Raw genomic sequence first — 26,385 nt, forward strand, 5'->3', positions numbered from 1 at the left:
TTGTCCCAATTTTGTGGGCTCTCAACCACAAACTTTTTCAGCATTTGCTTCAGTGTCTGATTGAAATGTTCCACGAGCCCATACTGTTTGTGGATGATACATGGGTGTCTTCAGATGTTTGATCCCCAAGGCTTTACTCACTCCTTTGAACACAGCGGGATGTAAAGTTCATCCCTTGGTAGGTCAGTATTTCCTTCGGAAGCCCTACTCGGGAGAAGATCTTCAATAGCTCATTTGCTACCTTCGGCGCAGACACCCCACATCGGTGCTTCCTGGGTACCTAGTCGCATAGTCTGGTAGCACTAATATATATTGGTTGCCTGTGCTACTCTGGGGAAGTGGCCCCATGATGTCCACTGCTACCCTCTCAAAGGGGACCTCTACCAGAGGCATTGGAATAAAAGAAGCCTTTGGGAGCGGCCTGGGGTTCACTTTTTGGCAGTCAGGACATGAAGCACAACATCGTACGACTTCCTGCACCAGTCCTGGCCAAAAAAATCTTGCCCAGATGCGTGCCTCTGTTTTGTCCCAGCCCAAATGCCCACCCATGGGGAGTTGATGCACCACTTTCAATAAGGCCCGTCGGTATCACCGGGGAACCAACAGCTGAGCAACCTCCCCTCCTTCTGGTTTCCCTCGCTCGATCCGGTATAGAAGGCCGTCTCTTACCTTGAACCTTGGAGTTGTTTTCATTAGTTCTGGTCGCAATACCTCATCATCTTTCCTAGCGAGGTGTTCTTGCAGCGCCCACTGAAAATCTGACTCTCAACTCTGTTCTAATTGAAAGTGCTCATCTTCCCACAAATGGGCGATGTCTACTCCTTGTTCCGCTCTCTCCTCGTGAGGAGACTGCTCAGTTTCACCCATGAAACCCTCTGTAGTCTCTTTGCACCTCACATTAGCTATTTATTCTAGCAACTCAGGCCAGTCACAACCCAGTACTATTGGGTAGGGTAAATGGCCTGAGACGCCCACTAACATTGGGCAGGTCTTGTTGCCGAGTTGCAGAGTGACCTTTACCCTGTCGAAAATGAGGGCATCCTGCACCAGCACTGCATCCTCATGCAGTCCCCTCTTCCCCTCTCCCTTTTTGGTAATACGTTGCTCCGCACCACCATCTGCTTGGAGCCTGAGTCCAAAATAGCCATGACTCTTTTTCCCTCTACTACTACTTCTGTCAACAAGGGGTCATCCCCTGCCTCACGGGTGACTTGGGCACCATAGCCGCACAGTCCTACCTGCACCGTTGACTGGGGTCGCGTGCTTTCGACCACAGCAGATAACAGGGCCTGTTGCCTTATGGCTTGGTCCAGTAGGTCTTGCACCTTTCTATCCAATTGCTCCACCGCTTGCTTCTTCCTCTGCACAGGCCCAAGGGCTCTCTTCTTTACACAGGTAAACCAGTGTCTTATGGTACATGCTGCTGTATAAAGCTTTCCTGGCTAATGCACCATTGTAACAGGTCTAGCGTGCTGGAGCCTTTCTGTTGGTGGCTCTGCCTTCCTGTCTTGGGTTAACCGCCTGCTTACTTGCCTGCCATGCCTTCATCTTAATTGATTGAGTGATGTAATTAGCGGGAGGCTGCCCACTTTATATGCCCAGTGTCAGGGGGCGCTATCTGCAGCTCCTTTTCCTCCCCTACACCTCAGCCCAAGCCTCACAGATGGTACTTGACATAGTTTACCCTATGCCTTGGCCTTCTTTACTTCTGGGGCCCCTCTCTGCCCCCTCTCACTCCAGGGCTCCTCTCTGCCCCCTACTGCTCTGGCTCCTCTCTGCCCTCTAGATCTGGGCTCCTCACTGCCCCCTAGTTCTGAGGCTCCTCACTGCCCCCCCTCACTCCGGGGCTCCCTGCTGCCCCCTCGTTCCGGGGCTCCAGGGCTGGGGCCAATGCACCCCCAAACAATGTTGTGCCCTCTCCGGCACCACGAGACCCCACGCGACTGTGGCATCCCTATGAGGCCTCCTCCACCCCTAATAGCTTCACCTGGTCCTCCGGTTAAATAGTAAACACAAAACACAAAGACCCTGGGCTATAGCGTAAACTAAACCTCCTGGTCGAAAATCCATGTTCTGTCCCTACTGGAAAAAATCCGCAACCAGGGGATGCTCCTGCAGTCTATCTTCCCCTTTCCCTGCGTACTGGCCGAGCTCCTTCCTCCTTGGCCGCCAGAGGGGAACTGCTATCCTGGCCTTATGCTTGGGCTTAAGAAGGGGCCAAGCCCTGCCCCTTCCTGTCAGCTGACCCCCTTGGTTTCCCTGGCAACTAGCACCTGTCCTGCCCTGGTGACTGGCAGTTGAGCCTCCCCTTTCTCACCACTAGGGGTTTCTCTTGCCATTTCTGCTTTTAGGTTCAGGGCACCCGCGTGCACTGCAACAGGGGTATTATGCCTTTTTAACAATTGCTCATCAACCCTTAGAACACCTAAACTAGAAATGACAATGAAATGACCTCCAACAGGGTAGCATGCTTGCACCAATCCTTTTTAACATGTCCAACGCATGACCAATGACCAACTCATACAGAGTAATACGATGAACTTCATTTATGCTGATGTTCTATGCATTGTGTTGCAAGAGAAAGGCTTCCCCATTTTTGAGACCAGATTAACACATGCACTGAGCAATCTCTCAGATTACTACAATAAGAACCAGTTTTCCGCCAACCCAATCAAGGCACAGGTCACAGCTTTTCACCTATGCCATAGAGAAATCAAGTGGAAATTAAACATCATTGGGGATAGAATCCCACTGACTAATCACTTGAACACTGTGTATGTGGGGGGTTACATTAAACCAAACACTTATTTTCAAAGCACATGTAGAGAAGATGAAAGGAAAGGTCAGTGCCTGCAACAACAAACTTCAAAGGCTGATCACCTCAAAGTGGGGAGTGAACCCAGCTACATTACAAAGTATGGTATCAGTGCATAGCTACTTCAATTTTAAGAAAACAGACTAGAGAGGCTTTTATGTTACTCCACTGCAGAGTATGCATGTCCAGTATGGGAACAATCAGTTCATGCAAAGAAATGAGACCTAGTTCTAAACAACAGCTATCATGAAATAACAGGATAGCTAAAGCCAACACCAAAGGATAATCTGTACTTACTGACTGGCATTGTACCACCTGATATCAGAAGGAAGGCAGTGAGCCAAAAAGAAAGATTATGGCAGATGGAAGATCCCAGGCACTCACTCTATGGTAACGCCAAAGTAACTAAATGGCTTAAAGCATGAAAGAGTTTTGTGACCAGTGTTGTACTGTTGGACATGATGGCTAACAGGGTGCAATTGAGGTCATGGAAGGAAATATTACATACTATCAATTGCTCTGAAATGGACCTGGAACCCCAGGAGGACCTTCCCAGAGGGGCTGCTCTAGACTGGCCAACATGGTGATGCCTGGATCACCTGTGCATGTAAACTGGAAGTTCAAAAACAAACATAAACAAATGGGGCTACTTTAATGACATATGTAGTGCGGTGAAGTGAAGACTATAGAGCATCTGCTCATTTGCTGACTTCTTGGTGAGACCTGTATGAAGGACGACTTCATTTCAGAAATGGAAAGAGCCATTGCTTGTTCACAATTTTGCAAAAATAACTAGTTTATGACAAGGATACAAGAAGAAGAAGATAGTGGCAAGAGCACAAGTTAGGGGGAGAGTATTTATGCAAGAACTACCAGGAATAAACTGTGTCCTGCCCCTTTTTCCTTACAGCTTCCAGGCTTTAGAGATCTATGAAAACTTAATATGGAAATGGCAGCCCTACTATCATGATTAATATCCATGGATCCATTCTATATGAACTTATCTAATACTTCTTTGAACTTGGTTAAACTGTCAGCCTCTGCAACATCTTAAGGCAAAGAGTATAAAAATAACTTCCTTTTGTTAGTTTTAAACTTGCTTCCTAATACTTTCTGAATAATTCCCACTATTCTTTTTGCATTTTTGACTGCTGCTTATCACTGGGATGATTTTTTCCACAATAATTCCAAGATCTGTGCTTTAAATAGTAACAGCTAAGGCAGGGGAGGGCAATTACTTTGGGCAGCGGGCTGCTTACTGAGTTTTGGGGAGCTGTTGAAGGCTGCAGAGGTAGCCCCGGGCCTTGACAGTTGGCCTGCCCCCTGTTGCCATATTGCGACTGGAAGTCCTGTCTCCAACCCCTAACCTTTGCCACAGGAAGTCTCTCCCCTTGCCTCAGAAGTACTCCTTTTGGGAGGAAGTGTGCTGCAATCTTGAAACTGGACCCCCCCCCAAATAATATACAAAAAATAAAATATCTACTATAACTTAAACTTTATTTTAAAATATTTTTGTACTGATTTATGTGTTTACAAAGTGTATCTAGAGGTGACTGCATAATAGCTCAACATACAGTCCTACCGTATACAAGTGGGATGTAAGGGGGTGTATGTGGCAGGATGTGGCTGGGGAGTGGGTGTGTGGGGTGGGCTGTGAGTATGGTGGGTGGGATGGGAAAGAAAAAGAGAGACAGGACTGGGCTGCTGGCTTCACTGCATGCAGTTCTTGTGAACAGCATGTGAGCCTCATGCAATGCAGTGAAGCAGACCCCATGCCCAGGCTCTGTGCTCCTGCTGCCCCACCCTGGGTCCTTACCAGTCCTAGAGCACCTGCACCGGCTCTGCACCCACCCACCCACCACCACCATTTCCCTGCTTTCCGTCCTGCATATTTGCCTGCCACTTCTCCCACCACCACTACTGCCAGCAGCCCCAGCTGGTTTCTGCACCACTCTCTGCAGCCCCTGCCACTTGCTATGCCATTGCCATGGCCCCTGCCACTCCCCACTGCTGCTCCCTGTCGTGTTCGCTGCTTGCTATGACACTGCCATGGCCCCACTGTCACGGCCCCTTCTACCTGCTGCCGCCACCCCCTCACTTGCCATGCTGCTCTCTGCAGCACCCCCCCCCCCACCTGCTGCTTCCTGCTGTGGCTCCAGCCCAGCCCAGCAAGCACCACAGGGCTCCCAGCTGCTGGGTAGTTTTCAGCAGTTTCCACCGCCTCCCTCCATCCAATCTTATCTTACTTTCCACTCAGATGGTGGGAGGCGGGGAACAATTTCAGTGTTGCATAGTCAGAAGCTGCAGAGGCTTCTGGCTGGGGGCTGAGGGTGGGAGCAGGGAAGAGGTTGGGGGGCTGGGGACAGGGTGGGTCTGGGCCAGCCTTGCTGCTCAGCTGCTGGGTCCTGACACAGGCTCTCCCTGGGTCCGACTGCTGCTGGCTGCCTGTCATCTTTGACAGGCAAGACAGGGGCAGATAAAAAATAATTTTCTATAATGTTTAGGCCAGATAGAATGGCCTGGTGGGCCAGATGTGGCCCATGGGCCATATTTTGCCCACCCCTGAGCCAAGGTGTATTGGCCCGACTCCCAACTTCACACAAGTAAAAGTTAACTTTGTATCCCTGATTCAGATGTGAGAAAGGTGGTAAAAATTTCCCACTGCAAAAACCACTGCCCAAATAAAGTAACATTTTAATTGCTGTTTTGATATCACAAAGAGATCTGAAATGGTTCAAGAGCATAATTCCTGATTCTTATTTAGTGTTTACAAACATTAACCAGTTAATCTTCTTTCATTATTTAATTGAGATAAGTTTACTGATTGCCAAGGGTGCACTGCAGAAATGATAGAAAGAAGTTTCATCACACTCACTATCTAAATGGACATTTGCTTTCTCAGAGGCTATTTACTACTTATTTCTGAAGTAGGCCGTAAAATCAATACAGCCAAGGTTTTTTGGGTTTTTTTTTTTTAAATTCAGGCTTAAAATTAGGTTTCTAAATACCAACCTGATTTTTAAAGTGCTATATATAGGGTGCATGTATAGATGTTGCTATGGTGATGTTGTTCCTGCACTGTGATTTAGTACTTCCTTTTGGAAGTGCTAAATCATGGTGCAGTAACAGCCCATACTGCGCCGTATGCATGGTGCAGTTATTTTTAGCAGCTACGTCACTGTAGTGGTGCGCTATACTGGGGAGCACATCACTACAGTGAAGTAGCAGCTGGTCACATGTAGATGCCCACAGATGCTACATTGCCCTAGCATGTTGCTACAGTAACAGTCACATATATATGCGCCCATAGAGTAGCTCCTTTTAATTTCAAGTATAGAACTACAACACTTTTTTACAGAAGGCCTACAGAAGGAAGGTCCTATTCTGATATGTGATCATGCATGTAGGAGACAAATTCTAGGCTTCCTCTTCTTAGAACCATGGCTAATGATTTTGACAACATCATATAGAAATCTTATATGAAACACTGAGTTCCCAATTAATACAAAAAATGTTTGGCTTCCCCTTCATTCCCTTTTTTAACCTTTGATTTCTTCTGTATTTCCAGCTCATCATTTTGTTCTTTTTCTTTCTAATTTTAAGTTTATTTAGCAGAATTAGCATGTATTGCCAGGCTTATCCTATCCTTTATAGAGGTGGATGGTTGTCTGTAATCTGCAACTACACTATATAAAATCCATTGATAAAAATCTTTGCTTTTCTTAAACTTTAACACACTTTTTTTTTTTACTTGAGGATCAAATGGTGACTCCATAAAAAACAAAAAGGCTCGGTTTTTGGCAAAGGAAGCAATAATATTTTGAAAAAAAAGTCACACATGGCTTAAATTAATTTATTTGGAAACAGGATTTTTTTTCTATCTTTAAAAAAAATGTTGTTGTTGTTATTTATCCTAGCATTGTTGCATATTGGACCCATTATGATTCCCATTTTGTTAGGTTATTGGCAAAGGTCTTATTATTAAATATTGAAATACCTATTTTGTGTGTCTTGTCTTCTATTTTTAAAGAAGCACAGCTGCATTAAAGGACATCAACACATTCCTCGCAGACTTTTTGCTTTGCTAATATTATCTGATAATGTATTGTCCTCTCTAATGTGCATTGTACATCAGGGCTCATCCAGACTTTCTCCATTAATTTCACTGGGAATTGGAACCAGACCCAGAGCTTTAGGACAGGTACAGACATTATACTTTTACTGAACAGAAACTGGGCTATAACCATAATGGAACAGAAGTTCAGCACACAAAGCCAGTCTATACCTGTAACAGAACAGAAGTATTTCAAAATGATGCAAGCTAGTCTAAGATTTGCAATGTCCACCCAAGGGCGAATGTGTGTTCTTTTCACTACTTATTTAAAGTGTGCCACTTACAGATAATTGCATAACTTAGACTGATTCTGCCTCAGTCTTTTTTAATGTCTGTACCTAACCTTAAGGTCAATAAGTATAATTCTGCACTTTATTACACTTGTATAAACCCATAGGAATGTGAAAAATAGAGTCCAACGGATAGAGCAGGCATCCAAGCCATGCAGACTTGGGCTCATATAGTACTTGTGGGTGTGTTACTCTAGAGTCTAGAATGAAAGAAAAGAATGGAAATGGAAGAAAGTAATGTTATACCACATTTCAGTATTGGGAATTAGTGAGAAGATTAGGTAGTACTGATTTAATCCAAAGACCTTTTGGGTTTCCTGCAACTTCTGGTACCTTTAAAGATTCAATTGGAAATAAATGATCTTGGGGATCTGTTTTACTCTTTCATGATGAAATACGCACTGCTTTTCAGCTAACTGAACTGTCTCATTGAGCATCAGAAATGTTAGCTGTCTCCAAATTTCCATTTGGCTAATGACTCTCTCAGCATAGTGTATGACTAAAGCTGTCACTGCAATAACTGTAGTAATACATCAATAATTTTTTTTTCCAGCTTTTCTCCTAGCTTTACCAAGTGCAATGAGGAGATCAGTGGTCTAATAGTGTTTCTATAGGTATAAATGAAAATTCACAAAACTTATCTAACTGAGAAAATGTTAGTTTTGCAGTGAAAGCACTCATCTTCTTGCACTCAGTGCTAAGAACAGAACTACACCTAATTAAACGACGTTGTGCCTATTCAATGCCTAAGAAAGAGCTGCAATTGTCATTTTCACATTTGATTCTAAAATCAGTATTTGCAGCAGTGAAAGAAATAATGTATGTGACAAAACTTGAAAAAATTCACCGAATTAATATGAATCAGTGAAGTTTCCTTGACATTAGTGGAGCCAGGTGAGGACTCAGTTAAACCAACCGAGAACGTTGCTTACTTTGTCTTTTGGAGTTGCTATCATTGCTATAATCAAGAAGTACCTTTTATGCTTAATTCTACTGACAGACATACTCTTTTTTTTTATTTCACATGCTTCAAAATTCAAGAAAGCAGTATGCTTGCTACTGTTTTCTGCAATTGCTTCATGCATGTAGCATGGCATGAAATGCTTTCTTTAGTAAACTGGGGAAGTTTTGGGGAGTGATATCAAACTTGGAAAGTCTACGTTATTTAGTAACCCTTCATGCAAATGCAATGTTTACTTTCCAGTTATCTGTTTTGAGTTCTGGTTTTTATAAAACTAAAATTAGACAGTTCACAAAACTGATTCTTATTAGGATATTGATATTTTCTTAATTACAATAATTAATTAAATATTTCCTGCTATATAGACAGAGTGATAATTTTGAGTATATGAATATGCAAGCTTAGTGTTAATACTGTCATGTCATGGGCCTTTACAATTATAGGGCTACACAGTTTTCTTGTAGTTACCTCTACACATGCAAGTCAGACTTTTATAACCATGAAAGCACTGCTAGAGTTCTACAACCATGTCAAGTTATGTTCTAATCTATCCAATGCCATTAATAGTGCTATTCTCAGCAGCCCAGTTTCTTATGACTTGTCCTAACAGTTATGCACAATTCACAAAGAGTACTTTGTAACACTGTCATATTTTGCATGCCCCCTGAATCCATCCACAAGGTGTTAAAAAGGATGATGCCAAACTTGGGACTATGAATAAAGTAGGGCACAGATTTCTGCTATGTAGGTAGAACAGCTGGAAATATTACCACAAGAAGGATTTACCCAATCTTACAAGAAAAAGCTTCAAGCAACAGAAAAAATCTAGGAAAAGAAAACCAGAGACTGAATTTATTATGCATTAATGAGAGGATAGGGAATCTGAGGGTGAAAAGTTGGCTGCTGTGTTAGAAGCGAAGCCTAAGAAAAAAGCAAAATTATGAAAGGCTTTTTATATTAGAGAGAATTTGAGCAGACTATAATCAAATGAGGTTTTTACTAACATTCTCCTCCTTTGTTGCATCTTCCCTTCCCCCACTCAGTGACCCTAGAAACAGTTCCTGCTCACCCCTTTCAAGTGCAAAGAGAGCTCCAGGCTAAGCCTTGAGTGAACTGGGCTTTGTCCTTGCCATGTCTCTAGCTTTGTGGACCATCAAAGCTGATCCTGTGGAGTGAGGACACATATAAATCTGACTCATTCCAAAAATTTTACATGAGATCAGATCCAGCTGTTGTAGATACTATGCTTACCTAAAGAGAACTGTTGCCAGGTTTTCCAGTCAAGGAAATGTCACCAAACACCTCCCTCCCATGGATGGATGTATGCAGCGAGACAGGGTCATATTAATGGGTTTTTAACTGTCTGTGCATTTAAGGTTTTGGCTTCTTAATCCTGTTGTTCTAAAACACAATAAATAAATGTAACTAAATATTATGTTATCAATAATGGCTTTCAAGTTACTATAAGCGGATATCAGTAATGTGATGATTTATCTTATTTTTCCACCCAGCATGTTGCTTATAACATGTACAAAAAAGATGATATTGTAGCCAAAATTTGTATAGAGGTTAATGTGGTCCAGTGGACAGAGAATCAGGACATCCAGGTATTCCAGTTCTGTCACTGACAAGTTGTATAACTACATTTGGAAAAATTTTAATTTCCTGACCTGTTTTCCTGTTTATAAAATGAGGATAATACCTACTTTTTGCTGGGGGAGGGAGGGAGATAGGACTTTGATTGCTCCAGCTTAAAATGAAAAAGCAGAATTTGGGTTACCTGAACTTGAATTCTGCATTCAAAGTTGCCATGGGCTTTCAAGCAATACTATCCATCCTTATGTTTAGAATTGGGGTTCTTTTCTAACAGCTTTAAGAGCTATTAACTCTCATAGATTCATAGATTCATAGATGCTAGGGTCGGAAGGGACCTCAATAGATCATCGAGTCCGACCCCCTGCATAAGCAGGAAAGAGTGCTGGGCCTACATTACCCCAGCTAGATACACATCCAGCCTTCTCTTGAATACCCCCAGGGTAGGGGAGAGCACCACCTCCCTTGGGAGCCCGTTCCAGACCTTGGCCACTCGAACTGTGAAGAAGTTCCTCCTAATATCCAATCTAAATCTGCTCTCCTCTAGCTTGTGGCCATTATTTCTTGTAACCCCCGGGGGCGCCTTGGTGAATAAATACTCACCAATTCCCTTCTGTGCCCCCCTGATGAACTTATAGGCAGCCACCAGGTCGCCTCTCAACCTTCTCTTGTAGAGGCTGAAAAGGTCCAGTTTCTCTAATCTCTCCTCGTAGGGCTTGGCCTGCAGGCCCTTAACCATACGAGTGGCCCTTCTCTGGACCCTCTCCAGGTTATCCGCATCCTTCTTGAAGTGCGGCGCCCAGAATTGCACGCAGTACTCCAGCTGCGGTCTGACCAGCGCCCGATAGAGGGGAAGTATCACCTCCTTGGACCTATTTGTCATGCATCTGCTGATGCACGATAAAGTGCCATTGGCTTTTCTGATGGTTTCGTCACACTGCCGACTCATGTTCATCTTGGAGTCCACTAGGACTCCAAGATCCCTTTCCACTTCCGTGCCACCCAGCAGGTCATTTCCTAGGCTGTAGGTGTGCTGGACATTTTTCCTCCCTAGATGCAGCACTTTGCATTTCTCCTTGTTGAACTGCATTCTGTTGTTTTCTGCCCACTTGTCTAACCTGTCCAGGTCTGCTTGCAGCTGTTCCCTGCCCTCCGGCGTGTCCACTTCGCCCCATAGCTTAGTGTCATCTGCAAACTTGGACAGAGTACATTTCACCCCCTCGTCCAAGTCGCTGATGAAGACATTAAAGAGTATCGGTCCAAGCACCGAGCCCTGCGGGACCCCACTGCCCACACTCTTCCAGGTCGAAACCGACCCATCCACCACAACTCTCTGGGTGCGACCCTCCAGCCAATTCTCCACCCACCGGACTGTGCAGTAATCCAAGTCACAGCCCCTTAACTTGTTCACCAGTATGGGGTGGGATACCGTTTCAAAGGCCTTCCTGAAGTCCAAGTATACGACATCCACCCCTCCTCCTGCGTCGAGGCGTTTTGTGACCTGGTCATAAAAAGAGACTAGATTGGTCAGGCACGATCTACCTGCCACGAACCCGTGCTGGTTTCCCCTCAGCATAATTTGTCCTGCCGGGATCTCACAAATGTGAGCCTTGATGATTTTCTCAAAGATTTTGCCAAGGATGGAGGTGAGACTGACTGGCCTATAGTTACCCGGGTCCTCCTTCCTCCCCTTCTTGAAAATGGGAACCACATTGGCCCTTTTCCAGTCCTCCGGGACTTGACCCGTGCGCCACGAGCATTCAAATATTCCCGCCAGTGGCTCTGCAATGATGTCGGCCAGTGCCTTCAGTACCCTCGGATGGAGGTCATCTGGGCCTGCCGACTTAAAGGCATCCAGTTCCTCCAAGTGACCCTGCACCACCTCAGGGTCCACGCATGGAAGTCTGGTGCCTTGCTGCTGCCTCCCTACACTCCCAGTGAGAGACTTGTCATGCCTCTCGCTTAGGAACACTGAGGCAAAGAACTCGTTGAGGAGTTCAGCCTTGTCCCCTCTGTCCGTCACCAATTGTTTCTGCCCATTTAGCAGGGGTCCTATTCCTCCCTGGGCCTTCCTTTTACTCCCTATATATCTAAAAAACAATTTCTTATTGTCTTTTACTTGGGTTGCCATCCTCAGCTCCATGGTAGCTTAGATAGCTCTCTCTGGAGTGGACCTTTTACTTTCAGAGTTTTATATTTTGTCAGCTTGATATCATTGGTTTTGTGCCTACTTTTATGTGTTTCCAATAAGAACTCTTTTTTGACTCTGTCTCTGTAATTTTTCCATGAAACTGAAATATTTTAACCTTTTCTGGTTAGGTGGATTTTGCATGTTACCCCTTTGTCTAATGACATCTTTTCAGTGAAGGTATATGTGCCCAGGGTGAATGAGGAAGAATGTCTACCTTAGTTACACAGCTTTTTGATTTGGGAATTGGCAGAATAATGAATACATCTTTCTGCAGCTATCTAAGATATGAGAGTCTTGCTACAGCCATACTGCGTTTACAATCTAAGTCCTCAGCCACTGAATTCTACTTTCATGATTGATGTGAATATGTAGTGCTTGATGTTGGATTTTCATTGGGACTGGTTGGAAAGTGCTATGTTGGCAAACTTAAAATTACTCAGTTGCCTTTCATTTTGCATTTCCAAATATTCTAACATCTTGATTCTTCCCCACCACCCCTGCACCCGTGTTTCTTTTTCTTACTCCCCATTCACACAGGAAATTAGTAATTGCTAAGAAATAGCATTCCCTCCCCTCTCTTCTCTACCCATTGTTTTCCTAATTTCCACCTATTTACATTCTCACTGATCTCCTGTCACATTCTCTGTTTCTTTCATTCCTTGGAGATTTCAGAACAACAGCGAAGTCTCCCTATGCCTGACGAAGGTTGCATATGCCTGAAAGCTTGCAAATAATTTTGTTCCAACTACTTAGCTGATCTAATAGAAGATATCACATGTACCCAAAGAACTTACCTGCCTATGTCCTTAGACCAAGGCCTACAACCAAAAACCCTGCATCTGAGATGATGAGTAGGTTTAATGACCTGTGAAATAAGCCATTGCAGACAAGGTCCAAAACACATGAGCCAGACCCTTCCAGACAATGATGAATTTACATTTTAGAAGGAGAGGCCTGTGGCAAGAATGATGCCAGGTTATTCATGAAAAGGCATTCTTTCTGTGAGGAAATTAAGTATTAAACAGCTATCTTTAGGATTTTGGAATAGTCTGAAAGGATGTATAGATTCTCCTGGAGATCAGGGAAGACTTCTGATCTGGTAAGCAAATATATCCTTGGGGGGCAGAAAATTACATGCACAATATGGGCTCCTCAAGAATCCAATTGGATGATGTATGTACATCGCCAGATAACGAACCACGCTTAGGATTTGCTTTAAAAGCAAGTGCTTTTTTTCTAATCTTCCTGGGCATAAAGAGCTTCAGTCTTTTGGATATTGTTTTCTGGCTGACAGGACATGATGCAGGGAACATCTTCAGAGGCCAGAACTACTTTGCAACCTGTTGGGATAAGCAAAAGCTTTCTTAGGTTTAAGATGCAGGGTAACATCAAACTGTTCTTCTGGTATCTCCTTTGGTTTGTTCATTTTTGTATCTCTGTCTATATTTCCTCATATGGTTACTTATTTCTTATGTTTAACCTGATTTTTATAATAAATCTTTTGTTCTCTTTTATAACCAACTTACTGTCATGGCTAAGTATGATTTCAGAGTATTGCCCATACAAGCAAGCTTTGTCTACAGAAGCAAGGGAGGAGAGGGCCAATGTAATATTTCTGAGCACATTACCAGGCAAGGGTATGATTGCTTCACCTGGCAAAATTCCCTCTGCCAAGTGCTGGCAAGACCGAGGTGAAACAGCTAAAGCTTGACAGTACTGGTCAGGGAGGTGACCTTTGGAGCATATTGTCATGGAGCAGGGCCTAGGGAGCGGCCGTGATCTCTCTAGTGCTCCCTTTACTGTGCCAAGTAGACGATTCAGCACCCTCGTTCTCGCCCGCCACGTCTTGCTGTTATATATTTTTATAAGGGAGGCTGCCCTTTTCCTCTTGGACACAGTGCTACGTTTGTCCTGTCCCCTATTCTGTAAGGAGTGACCGGGTGCACCCCAGCCTTATGGGCTACGCGTGCCTCCAACCTCCCCTTTAGCACTCCCCAAGCCTCGCAGATCTTCCAGACGTTATCCTGCCAATATACTTTCCTTAGAGGCTGGGGTCAACACAAACCCCAAACGCAGCGCCACCCTGGCGCCAGACAGCTGTGCCCTCCCTGGCAGCGCTCGCTGTGCCCTTACAGGGCACCAGGAACCCCCATACTGCTGGGGAGCTGCCCTGAGGCCTCCTCCTTCCCCTACAGCCTCACCCGGTCCTCCAGTGTACCCTCATAACTGCAACAGAAACTCAAAGCTATGCCAACCGGCTGTAACCCAAAATCAGTCTACCAGCTATAACATTCCGCGCCACCCTGGCTCTCCTTCAAGCCTCCCTGTCAGAGGCCTCTCCATCGCATATCAACATGCAGACACTCAAACACTAGGCAGCCTAGCCTAGCCTAGCCTTGCTCTGCTCTGCTCTGCTCTGCTCTGCTCTGCAGCAGAGCTCCTACTTCTCAGCCTGTCAGAGGGGAACTACCACCTAGGCTTCAGCCTGGGCTGTTTATAAAGGCCTGGCCCTGCCCCCTTCTGGTCACCTGACCAGTGCGGTTGCCCCAGCAACCGGCAGCTGAGCTGCCCTGAAGATTGGCAGCTTATCCCTTCATAGGAACAGGCCACCTAAGTGCCCCTGTGACACATATCAGTCCATTCTCAGCAGTCAAACAACAGATGCTAAAGAGGGATTTGGGACACCTGAGAACATATAAGGACACCCGAGGAGTGTGTCTCAAAGGTATATCTGACTATCACAAAAATATGTTCTTAAAAATAATTAGAGCCCCTTTCCAGAATAGAACTGCTCTTGCAGAGACTACCAATCTTACTTTCTGGGAAGTCCCATCACAGAAAATGTGGCTACTCCTGTAGTTAAAGTTCTCCTTAATACAGGTAAGTATGACAACTCTGACAGTTAACTCTTGATACCTATTAAACTTCACAACAGCTTAGTAAAGGTACCTTTGTGTGAGAATATATTACATTTACTTTCACTGGTCATCACAGCACTATACTTCCAATCCTGTTCTCTTTGAAGTTAATTTGAGGTTTAGGCCATAAAGTGAAAAACCGATGAACTGAATAGCAAAGTACAGTGCTAATTTCTAACAGAATTTTTCTCTGGATGGGAGATTTGATAGCAAGTAGTATAGTTTAAAAGTGTTAGCAAATGCAAATGAAGGAGAAACTGGGACTTCGGGGTATAAAAAGTATATTATGTAGTTCCAAGAGGTCCAGCGACACTTGTGTTGTGTTTAATCAAGTAGAACAAAGTAGATATTACATCCTGGTAGACTATTTTGCTTAGCATTCTATGAGTTCTATTTAAATCTCAGTGGCCTGAATGCTAATTAATAGAACAAATTAATCTTTTTGACCCAAAGGAAATTTACAAGCATGTTCTTCTTACACTTACAAGGATATTTATGTGGGCTTTCAATGGCTCCATTGCAAAGACTGAATAAGAGATATGTGGCAGTCCCAAAACAAAATTAGAAGGAATCAGGTTTAATCACTGAGGCTTTATAAAATTTAATTGTTACAGTAAAATGAGGTTGCCATACAATCTACTGTCAAAACAGTTTGACATCCCAAAGGACAATTATTCTCTCAGAAGGAGTTTTTTTTTCCTCTTGAAGTTTGCAGATTGATATTGTGTTGTAAAAGAATGCAGAGATTCTGCTGGTGTATTTTATTTTCTAAAAAGTAAAGAAATTCCTTATGTTAGGGGAAAAAATGCATATAAACTTTCACAAATACAATGCATTTGTGATACAAACATGACTTCAATTTGTCCTCTGTGCTTGTTAATTGTCACAGTATCATGGCATAACAGACATCATCTTTCAGTTCAAGATGTGTTCTTTGCACAGTTATTTTGTTTGCACTGTGGTAAATATGTTTACAACTGCCTGAAAGCAGCTGGTCTTTAGGGGATAATGAAGCTATAGCCCACTAATAATGACAAAACTGACAGCTACACTATAGACTATGGGCCTGGTTTCCATTTACTTTGCTTTTTCAAATCTTTTAGTACATAAACCAAGGGAACAGGAGATTTCTGAACTGTGGGGGGTGGCAGAAATACTTTTGACCCTAGTAAAAGTGAGCCTTACAAAAGGAAAAGGGCCCAATGCTGGTGTATGTGTGCATGCACACATGTGTTCTGGTAGGGCATCATATTCTGAACCTGAAGATGTGAAATGGGGTAGAGTTCAGAGCTCTTGGGTAGTTTTCAACTTTTGGAAAGAGAGTGATTCCACATGTTTGGAGGTACCAAATGTATTGTATTGGAAGTTTTTTGAGCTGCTGTGCATTGTTTCATGGGAGCTGAGCAGCTCTGTGGAAGTTCTAAGCTGGAAGGGAAATAGGGGTGTTGGACAGAAAACAAAGGAGAATTTTAAACTACCAATGAACATGATTGTGGGTTAGCTGAAGGGACAAAATCCATGATTAAGAACTGTTAAAGGTTGACAAAGGAATAAATACTGTTTCCCTCTATCTTAACCTTTACTTTGAGAATATACTTTTTTTTAATTCATAAAGAGAAACTGGAGCTGGGGAAGAAAGAGGTGGCACACCTTTTTCTTTTTACTTTCCCATCCATTTCTCTCATCGTACACCAAAACTCTTTATTAGGCACAATCCTTTCCTGCTTTTTGGGCATTGGTTACTAAGTCCGGATCAAAGTTCAATTTTGTTAGTGGAGCATGATTGGAAAAGTTGCCTCAGAATACTTATTTTTACAAAAGATGGGACAGAGCTCGAATCTGTGAATTCTTTTTGACCATCTCTTTACGAGGTTAGGGGAATCTCTCTCTCTTGCTCAAACCTCACTTTAGAACCCCTTTTATTTTAATTGGGCTAATTTCTGTCTCCCAGGGTCTGCACAGCTGTGGTTTGCACTCAAAACTTGTTATTCTTCGCTTTTCCACTATCACAGGTTTCCTTTCACAGTGACTCCAGTGAATTAAATCAAGTTATTTTTATTGCCTTTTGAACATATAGCATATTGATAAACAACTCTCTTGTAAAAAAATAGTGTCAGCTTGTACAACCATATTTTACAACCTGAATAGAATGTCTCTTCAGATTTAGTTGATCTAAAATATTTCATGCCTCTGGCACAGAAACAATGTTTACCTATTCATTTGCCTCTATCAGCTGCATAGGTTAAAACCAAAGCCAATTATTTCTTAGAGTATATAGGACACTCATACAGGTTTTAATTTTTATTTTTTGCAGTTCCTACTGATATTTACTTTAGATATTTGTATCTTTCTTTTTCCACTTTTACCAAAAAGTTCAAGGACCACTATGTTTAGCAATAGAAAATTCTGAATATAGCTTTCAAATACTGAGCTTTCTGACTCTCAAATATTTAGGGCATATGTAGATGAAATGGGGGCCCTAAATGAAGCAGTGGGTTTTAAAAAACACCACTTCAATTTAGGGCTGATTAAACCCCTGTGTTGTGCACACACCCTGCTGACTTACCTGCCTCTTTGGCGGGAAGGGGAGGGTGAGCTGCTGGCAGGCAAAGTGGCCTCTGGGCCCCTGCGAGGGGGCGGACTGGTGTTCCTCTCCACAGCAGTGGTGGCCCCTACCCTAGGTGGCACCTGCCTGCAGGCATCTGGCTTGGGCAGTCCCAGGGGGCACCACAACTGTGGAGGGATGCACCGGGCCCCAGCACAGCTTAGGCAGGTTTCAGGGGCAGAAAATAAAAAAGATCAGACCCGCTGCTTTTCTTGGGCGAAGCCTGTTTTCCCAGGCTGCTGCCAGGATGCCTGCAGGGCTTCTTGCAGAGCCACAGAGCTTCATGGAGCCTGGTGCTTTGCTCTGCGACTGTAGGAGCAGCAAACTAAAACTTCTTGGAGGAGTTTTAGTTTGCTGCACCCCAAGTCATTTAAGGCGCATTACACTGCCGAATTTCCTACAGCAGCTGTAATTAATGTTCAATACGCCACCAAGGCATGCAAACACTGACACCATTAAAACAGTGCAAAAGCATTTAGCCCACTTTAAAGTGTTATGCACACGTGCCCCTTGTTTCATCTACACATGGCCTTAGATACCAGTTACTAATACCCTTTAACTCTGAATGAAAGTAAAACTGCTTGCTAGAAGGCTGTCCAACTTCATCGCAGGCTGTGGGCCATGTCAGGATGGGCTCCACAATGTGGGGACCTGTTCCCCCTCACCTTCTCAGCTGGAAATTCCTCCAGCATGGTGTGGGAGGAACATGCAACATGCATGTGAGCTGGTGCCCTCCCCACATTACTGTATCATGTGCATGGATAGGTGGGTGCCCTCCCCACCTCCTTATCTGTAGGTTCCCTCATTGTATCAAGCCATGGTTACCCGGCACTGCACGCTGCATTGCACCCTGCCCTACGCACTGGAGAGAAAAGGGAGGCGAGCATGGAGATGTGAGCTGCAAGCTGGAGAGTGGAAGGAAGCAGCATCCAGAAGAACCACAGAGGGCTGTATATTGTCCTGTGGCTGGCACTTTGACAACCCTGGATTATACAATGCTTTTTATTAATAAAAGTATTTGGTTTTGATTTTTTTCACTAGTACTGGTTACTGTGTGAGAAAATAGAAGTTAAAGACTTAAGTAATATCCTACTAAAAATAAATCACAAATAACCTAGTATTTTCCCAAAACTGTACAATAAAAAAGGTTAATAACAACTTCCAGGCCCCTATCTCAATAATTTTTTTCAGGGGTAATGGGAAGAGTATTACTAATAATTCTCAATGATGTTACAATCGATTCTGGCAATGGCAAGAGGGAAGTTAATTTGTAAAGTATGTCCTAATTGCTCAAATGTGGTTCTGTGTTGGACAGTGAATGATTAATGTGGGATAGTAGATGATATGAGAGAAAACAGGAGAGAAGTAACTAAAGTGACCATGAGATGTTTGAGTTCAGGATCCTGAAAAAGAAAGAAAGAGGAGCAACAGAGTAAGGACTCTGGATTTCAGAAAAGCAGACTTTGATGTGCTCAGGGAACTCATGGGCAGGATCCCCTGGGAAGCCAGTCTGAGAGGGAGAGGACCTCAGGAGAGCTGGCTGTAGTTTAAAGAAGCCTTACTGAGAGTGCAAGAACAAACCACTCTGATGTTCAGGAAGACTAGCAAGTATGGAGAAAACCAGCTTGGCTTATCAGGGAATTCATCAGTAAAACAAATCACAAAAAGGAAGCCTATAAGGAGTGGGAACTTGGACAAACAACTAGAGAGGACTATAAGAGTATTGCCCGGCACGCACGGATGAAGTCAGGGGCCAGGTCCACACAAGTGTGGATGTTTGTTTCTCCAGGGACAACAAGCAGCAGCACACCTTCTGCCACTGCTACTTGTTTCCAGGGAACAGCTGTGCTATGTGCGCTCTGGCACGTGGCAGGATATCCCATGTAGGGTAGGGTAGGCTGGGGCCAGCAGTAGACTGGCCCCAGCAGCCTTACCTGGGGCCCTGAGGGCTGGGCCTAGAGCAGCAGTGATCTTTCTCCTTGGAGCCTTGCTGGGAGCTGGAGTGTGGCTCTGGCCAGCCAGACTTTGGTTTTGGACAGTGCATGCTGCCGCCACATGCTCCACTCCATATTCTTTTGTGTGGGGTTCTTTTTTTAAGCCTAGGATCCACCAGGGTAAAAAAAATCCTCCATGCTGCTACCTTGCAGTGCAGAGAACAGCTGATGTGTCTAACGTACCACAAAGCCATGCTCATTTGGGTGCAGCCAGGAAAGCCAAACTGCAATAGGAGTTGCAGTTAGCAAGGGATGTGAAGGGTAAAAGGAGGGTTTCTACAAGTATGTCAGTAACAAGAGGAAGATCAGGAAAAGTGAGGGTCTATTACTGAATGGGGGAAAACAAAAAGGCTGAAGTGCTCAATGACTTTTTCACCTCAGTCTTCACATGCAATGTCAGCTCCCAGACTACTGCACCTAGGAACATAGTTTAGGGAGGAGGTAAGCAGCCACCAGTGTCAAAAGAACAGGTTCAGGTATATTTAGAGAAACTGGACATATATAAGTCCATAGACATGAACAGGATGAACCCTAGGGTGCTGAGGAAGTTGGCTGTTGTGATTGCAAGCCACTGGCCATCATCTTTAAAAACACATGGTGATTGGGAGAGGTTCCAAAGGATTGAAAAAGGGCAAATATAGTGCCCATATTTAAGAAAGGAAAAAAAGGAAGATACAGAGAACTATAGACTGGTGAGCCTTACCTCAGTCCCTGGAAAAATCATGCAGGAGATCCTTAAGAAATCCATTTCTAATTACTTGGAGGAGAAAAAGGTGATTAGGAACAGTCATCAAGGACAAGTCATGCCTGACTAACCTGATTACATTCTGTGATGAGATGACTGGCTTTGTGGATGTGGGGAGACATGTGGATGTAGTATGCATTGATTTTAGCAAATCTTTTGATACAGTCTCCCACAACTTTTTCATAGGAAACACAGGAAATATGGGCTAGATGAATGAACTGTAAGGTGGATATAAAACTGGTTGGAGCATTGGGCTCAGAGGGTAGTAATCAGTGGCTTGATGTCTAGGTATCTGCTGATATTAAGTGGAGTGCCCCAGGGGTTGAACCTGGGGCCAGTTTTGTTCAGTATCTTCATCACCAACCAGGTAGATGGCATAGAATGCGCCCTCAGCAAGTTTTTAGATGACACCAAGCTGGACGGAAAAGTAGATATACTGGAGGGTAGGGATAGGACTCAAAGTGACCTAGATAAACTGGACAATTGGACCAAAAGAAATCTTATGAGGTTCAACAAGGACAAGTGCAAAGTCCTGCAATTAGGATGGAACAACCTCATACAGAACTACAGGCTGGGGGCTGACTGGCTGTGTACCAGCTCTTCAGAAAAGGACCTGGGGGTTACCATGGAAAATAAGTTAATTATGAGCCAATAGTGTACCCTTGTTGCCAAGAAGACTAATGGCATACTGGGCTGCATTGGTAGGAGTGTTCCCAGCAGGTCAAGGGAAGTGATTGTTCCCCTGTATTCAGCACTAGTGAGGCCACATCTGGAGTGTTCAGTTTTAGGGCCCCCACTTCAGAAAGGATATGGACAAATTGGAGAAAATCCAGCAGAGGGCAAGAAAAATGGTGAGGGTGCTGGGGTACATGATTTAGGAGGAACGACTGAGGGAAGTGGGCTTATTTAGTTTAGAGAAGAGAAGACTGAGGCAGGACTTAAAGCAGTCTTCAACTACTTGAAGGGGGTTCAAAAGAGCATGGAGCTAAGCTATTCTCAGTGGTGGCAGATGACAGAACACAGAGCACTAGTCTCAAGTTGCAGCAAGAGAAGTTTAGATTAGATATTAGGAAGAATTTTCTCACAAAGAGAGTAGTAAAACACAGGAACAGGTTACCCAGAGAGGTGGTGGAAGCTCCATCCTTGAAGGTTTTCAAAACCTGGCTTGGATGATCTACTTGGGGATGGTCTTCCTTTGAGTAGATGACCTTCTGGGGGCCCTTCCAACTCTAATTTTCTATTATTCTAAAGCCTCTCTTTAGCTAGTGTGTTATATAAAGGATGGAGGACAGGATTAATCTCCAAGGAGGATTATTGTGCACTGGTCCGGTCCTGCAGGGAGCATACCAGGAAAGCCGAAGGTGCAACTGAACTCCAACTACCTTCGAGCATCAAGGACAATAAAAAGTTCTTTTTCAGATATGTGGGACGCCGGAGGAAAAGCAAGGGCAACATTGGACCCCTACTGAACCAGATGGGGCAACTGACAACTGACGCTCAGGAAAAAGCCAGCCTATTAAATGGGTACTTTGCATCAGTCTTTCATCAGTCCCATGGGATGCCCATGCCCGCTAAGGGACAGGGAGATCTGGGTAGGGGAGATCCCTTGCCCTCCATAACTGCTGACCTCGTGAAGGAACATCTTGAGAAGCAGGATACCTTCAAGTCAGCTGGCCCTGAAAATCTACACCCCAGGGTACTCAAGGAGCTGGCGAGTGTCATAGCCCAGCCCCTGGCATGGATCTTTGTAAATTCCTGGCACCTTGGGTAATGCCCAAAGACTGGAAGAAGGCCAATGTAGTGCCTATATTCAAGAAAGGGAGGAAAGTGGATCTGGCTAACTATAGGCCCATTAGCCTGACTTCTGTCCTGGGGAAGATCTTAGAAAAGTTTATTAAAGAGGCCATCCTTAATGGACTGGCCGACGTCAACATCCTAAGGGGTAGCCAGCATGGGTTTGTTGTGGGTAGGTCTTGCTTGACCAATCTCATTTCCTTCTATGACCAGGTGACCTATCACCTGGACAAGGGAGAAGAGATTGATGTCATATATCTTGACTTCAAAAAAGTCTTCGATCTGGTATCTCATGATCACCTCTTGGTGAAACCAGCCAACTGTGGCCCTGGGTCCACCATGATCCGCTGGCTGGGAAATTGGCTCTGTGGTCGGACCCAGAGGGTTGTAATTGATGGCAGTCACTCATCGTGGTGCCCTGTGACCAGTGGGGTTCCCCAAGGCTCTGTCCTTGGACCCATATTGTTCAACATCTTCATCAATGATGTGGACGTTGGAGTCAGAAGTGGACTGGCCAAGTTCGCCGATGACACCAAATTTTAGGGCAAAGCATCCATGCCAGAAGACAGGCAGGTGATCCAGGCTGACCTGGACAGGCTTAGCAAATGGGTGGATGAGAACATGATAGTGTTTAACACTGAAAAATGCAAGGTTCTTCACCTTGGGAAGAAAAACCTGCAGCATCCTTATAGACTCAGGAGTGCTACGCTAGCTAGCACTACAGAAGAAAGAGACTTGGGGGTCGTCATTGACCACAAGAGGAACATGAGCCTGCAATGTGATGCTGTGGTTAGTAAAGCAAACAAAACGCTGGCTTACATCCATAGATGCTTCTCAAGCAAATCCTAGGATGTCATTCTCCCCCTGTACTCAGCCTTGGTGAGGCCGCAGCTGGAGTACTGCATCCAGTTTTGGGCTCCACAATTCAAAAGGGATGTGGATTAGCTTGTGAGAGTCCAGAGAAGTCCAGAGAAGAGCCACGCACATGATCAGAGGTCAGGAAAACAGATTTTACGATGACAGGCTGAAAAGCCATGGCGCTCTTTAGCCTGGAAAAGCACAGGCTCAGGGGTGATCTGATGGCCAACTATAAGTTTATCGGGGTGACCACCAGGATCTGGGGGAATGTTTGTTCACCAGAGATCGCCAAGGGATGACGAGGTCGAACGGCCATAAACTACTACAAGACCGTTTCAGGCTGGACGTAAGGAAGAATTTCTTTACTGTCTGAGCCCCCAAGGTCTGGAACAGCCTGCCAGCGGAGGTGGTTCAAGCACCTACATTGAACACCTTCAAGAGCAAATTGGATGCTTATCTTGCTGGATCCTATAACCCCAGCTGACTTCCTGCCTTTTGGCCTGGACTCGATGATCTTCCGAGGTCCCTTCCAGCCCTAATGTCTATGAAATCTATGATATATACATCTCTCCATGCATGTGAGTAGTTCCAATGACTTATATAGAAATACTTCTATGCTTAAAGACTGGGATATACTAAATTACACGCTGAAAAAAAGACCAAACTGTTTCTGGTGAGACAGATATGGTCTTAAGTATCCTCTACTCATTACTACAAGAGATGTATGAATGAGACAGAAAAACAGCTTAATTCACTGGCAGAGTGTAGAAAAATGAGGGTAGAGGATGTTTTGTGGGAAGATCTTTGACAAATGAAAATCCTGCTTGCATGTCATTACTGTAAACATTTTGGAGTCAAGCCTACCTTTTAGGTTGTGTCTGCATATCATTTAGAACAATTTTATTTTTTGAATTATAGTAGTACTTTGGAACTCCTGTTAAGAATCAGGATGCCACTGCGTTAGGCACTATACAAATAAAAAGATTAAAAGAAAATCCATGACCACTAGAGCTTATGAGTCCTGTTTCATGACTAGGACTCCTTGACAGTACTACCTCTCCCCTTTGAGACCAATGATAAATAAGAATGATTCCCAGTCAAAAAAGCCATGAAAAATGAAAATGAAAAATGGAACTGTGCAAGATCCCGAATTACCTTTAGAATAAGAAAAAAGTTTGTGGAAAACCTATTTGCCTCTTCTATCTCAGCTTTACAAATGCTATCTTAGCTTCAGCTGAGTATACAGTCCTATGTATTTAGAGCCTCTTGTTTGTGACATTTATGTTCCAGCTATGAATCTTTTTAGAAATGTTCTTGTTGAACCCTGAAACATAGATGATTGGTTTTCTTGAATTTCATAAGAAGCTGGTGCTTCTGGTGCCTCACATACTAGCATGTTGCCCTTTCAAATCTAGAATCTCCACAAGGCCTGCCTGTTCCCTTCGAACAGTTTTCAATATTGCACCCATGCACATTTGGGGACTGTACTTTCTTACTAAAATACTTTTTTATTAAAAGACTATTTAAAAAAATTAGCTTTTAATATTTAGAAACTGCACCAGGGATCTGATTCTGCAAATTCTCTGTGGATTTGCAAATGTTTAGTATTTCAGTTGAAATTTTGAAATGACCAAATTTAGGTGAAAAAATTGGTATATTGACACTGGCACAACAAACTCTAAAAATATTGTTGCCTCTGTTTGACCTGATCATTTAGCATTCAGCATCTTGTGATGCTGTCTCCAGTAGGAGAATTTAATGATATAAGTTAGATGTTTGTTTACAACCTGATTCATTTTCAGTGAATGGCTACAAGATCCTATTTCCCTGAACAAAATAGAAACAACAAGGAGGTAGTTTCCTCATGCAGAAATGTAAGCCTGCTTTTATAGGAAGTAATATGTACAAAACCAGATCTGTCTCTTGGCTTTCTGCCAGGCCTACACTCACTATTCTTACTCTCTTAACATCTGTTTGTCTTCCATTGGTTTTCTGCTGGCATTTTTTTCTGAAACATGTGGACAGACTCCTGCAAGTAGTCAAACCTCTAGCACTCAGTTCCAGGGAAACCCCTCAGCCCACATAGCAGAGCTTCTAATTGGCCTTGCCATACAGCTCCATGCCTGCAGTGGTTGTTTTCTATTGTTTCAACTATTACTATGCAAAAATGCATTCAATTGCTTTTTCAGTTTAGCCTTCATGAAAAATCATTTTTACAACCACTGATTTTAACTAGGTGCATGACCGGTCAATAGATCAAAAGACTCATTTCATGGTAGCTATTAATGCCCTCAGCATAAATAATATATTATTTTATATATATACTTATACATGACAAAACCCCTTGAATCAAGTTCAGTCTGCCCTAACTCAGGAAAGTTTCCAAGGTAATTTATTTCCAGGGCAGGTATTTTGCCTCAAACTTCTCTCCCTTGGAACAACTGCATTCTCATGAACTAGCATTGGACCACAAAGAAGCATACTCAGAGACGGTTATTTTTAACCTACTAAAGTAGCAGTAACTATGTTAATTATGTTCTTTATACTACAACCCCAGACTTGGGAAATGGAGAGCCATGCTTAGACAAAACAGTGTATATAAAGGAAGTAAGAAGACAACTTTCTAACACAGAGTCTTACCAGCTCCTGACAGAGGACCCCATGGCACAATAGCAGGAAAAACTAAATGAGCTTTTAAAGATACTACTTCTGGAAACACAGGAGAAGATTGCTGCATCCACCTCCTATGAACCAAGACCAGACAACTTTTAACTATTATCCAAGATACACAAAGCTAGCAACTCAAGATGCCTTATTCTCTCTGACATTGGTACCATCATGGAGAAAATTTCTGACTATGTTGACTATTCTGTTCCCATATGCCATTGGAGCTACTAGCTATTTGAAAGATACCAAGATTTCTTTAAAAAACTGGGTTCCATTGACAAACTTCTAGCAGATACCATATTAGCTAGCATGGATGTCACATCTCTGAACACCCACATCCCTTATAAGGATGGATTACAAGCCATATATAACGTTATACCTGGTAAAAACTGCTTCTGTTTCCATTAACTTCTTCCACTTTGTCCTCACATACAGCTATTTGAGGTTTGGGGACTCCCTATATCAGAAGTGGGGAAAATATGCCCTGTAGGCTGGATCCATTCTATCTGGCCCACAGGGCCCCTAAAAAATATAAAAAATTAATATTTATCTGCCACTGACTCCTGTGAAAGATACGAGGGACCAGAGGCAGTAGGACCCAGAGGAAGCCATGGCAGGCTCCTGCAACAGCAGGGAGCTGCCTGGCTCTTCCTTCCCCAGTTGAAAGCCCCTTGATAGCAGCAACTTCTGGCGTGGGACTATGGCGCTGTTTGTGCCTGTGCTGGAGCAAGAAATTCAAGTAAGAGTTGGGGTGGCGGGCAGGGGAGGATGCATGTGGTGGGCAGGAAAGTGGGGAAAGTGGAGGCAGGGAGCAGGGAGAGTGGAAGTGAGCGGAGTGTG

The sequence above is a fragment of the Crocodylus siamensis genome, chromosome 3, assembly GCF_052110815.1.
Source record: "Crocodylus siamensis isolate JL-2025a chromosome 3, ASM5211081v1, whole genome shotgun sequence".
NCBI classification, from domain to species: domain Eukaryota; kingdom Metazoa; phylum Chordata; order Crocodylia; family Crocodylidae; genus Crocodylus; species Crocodylus siamensis.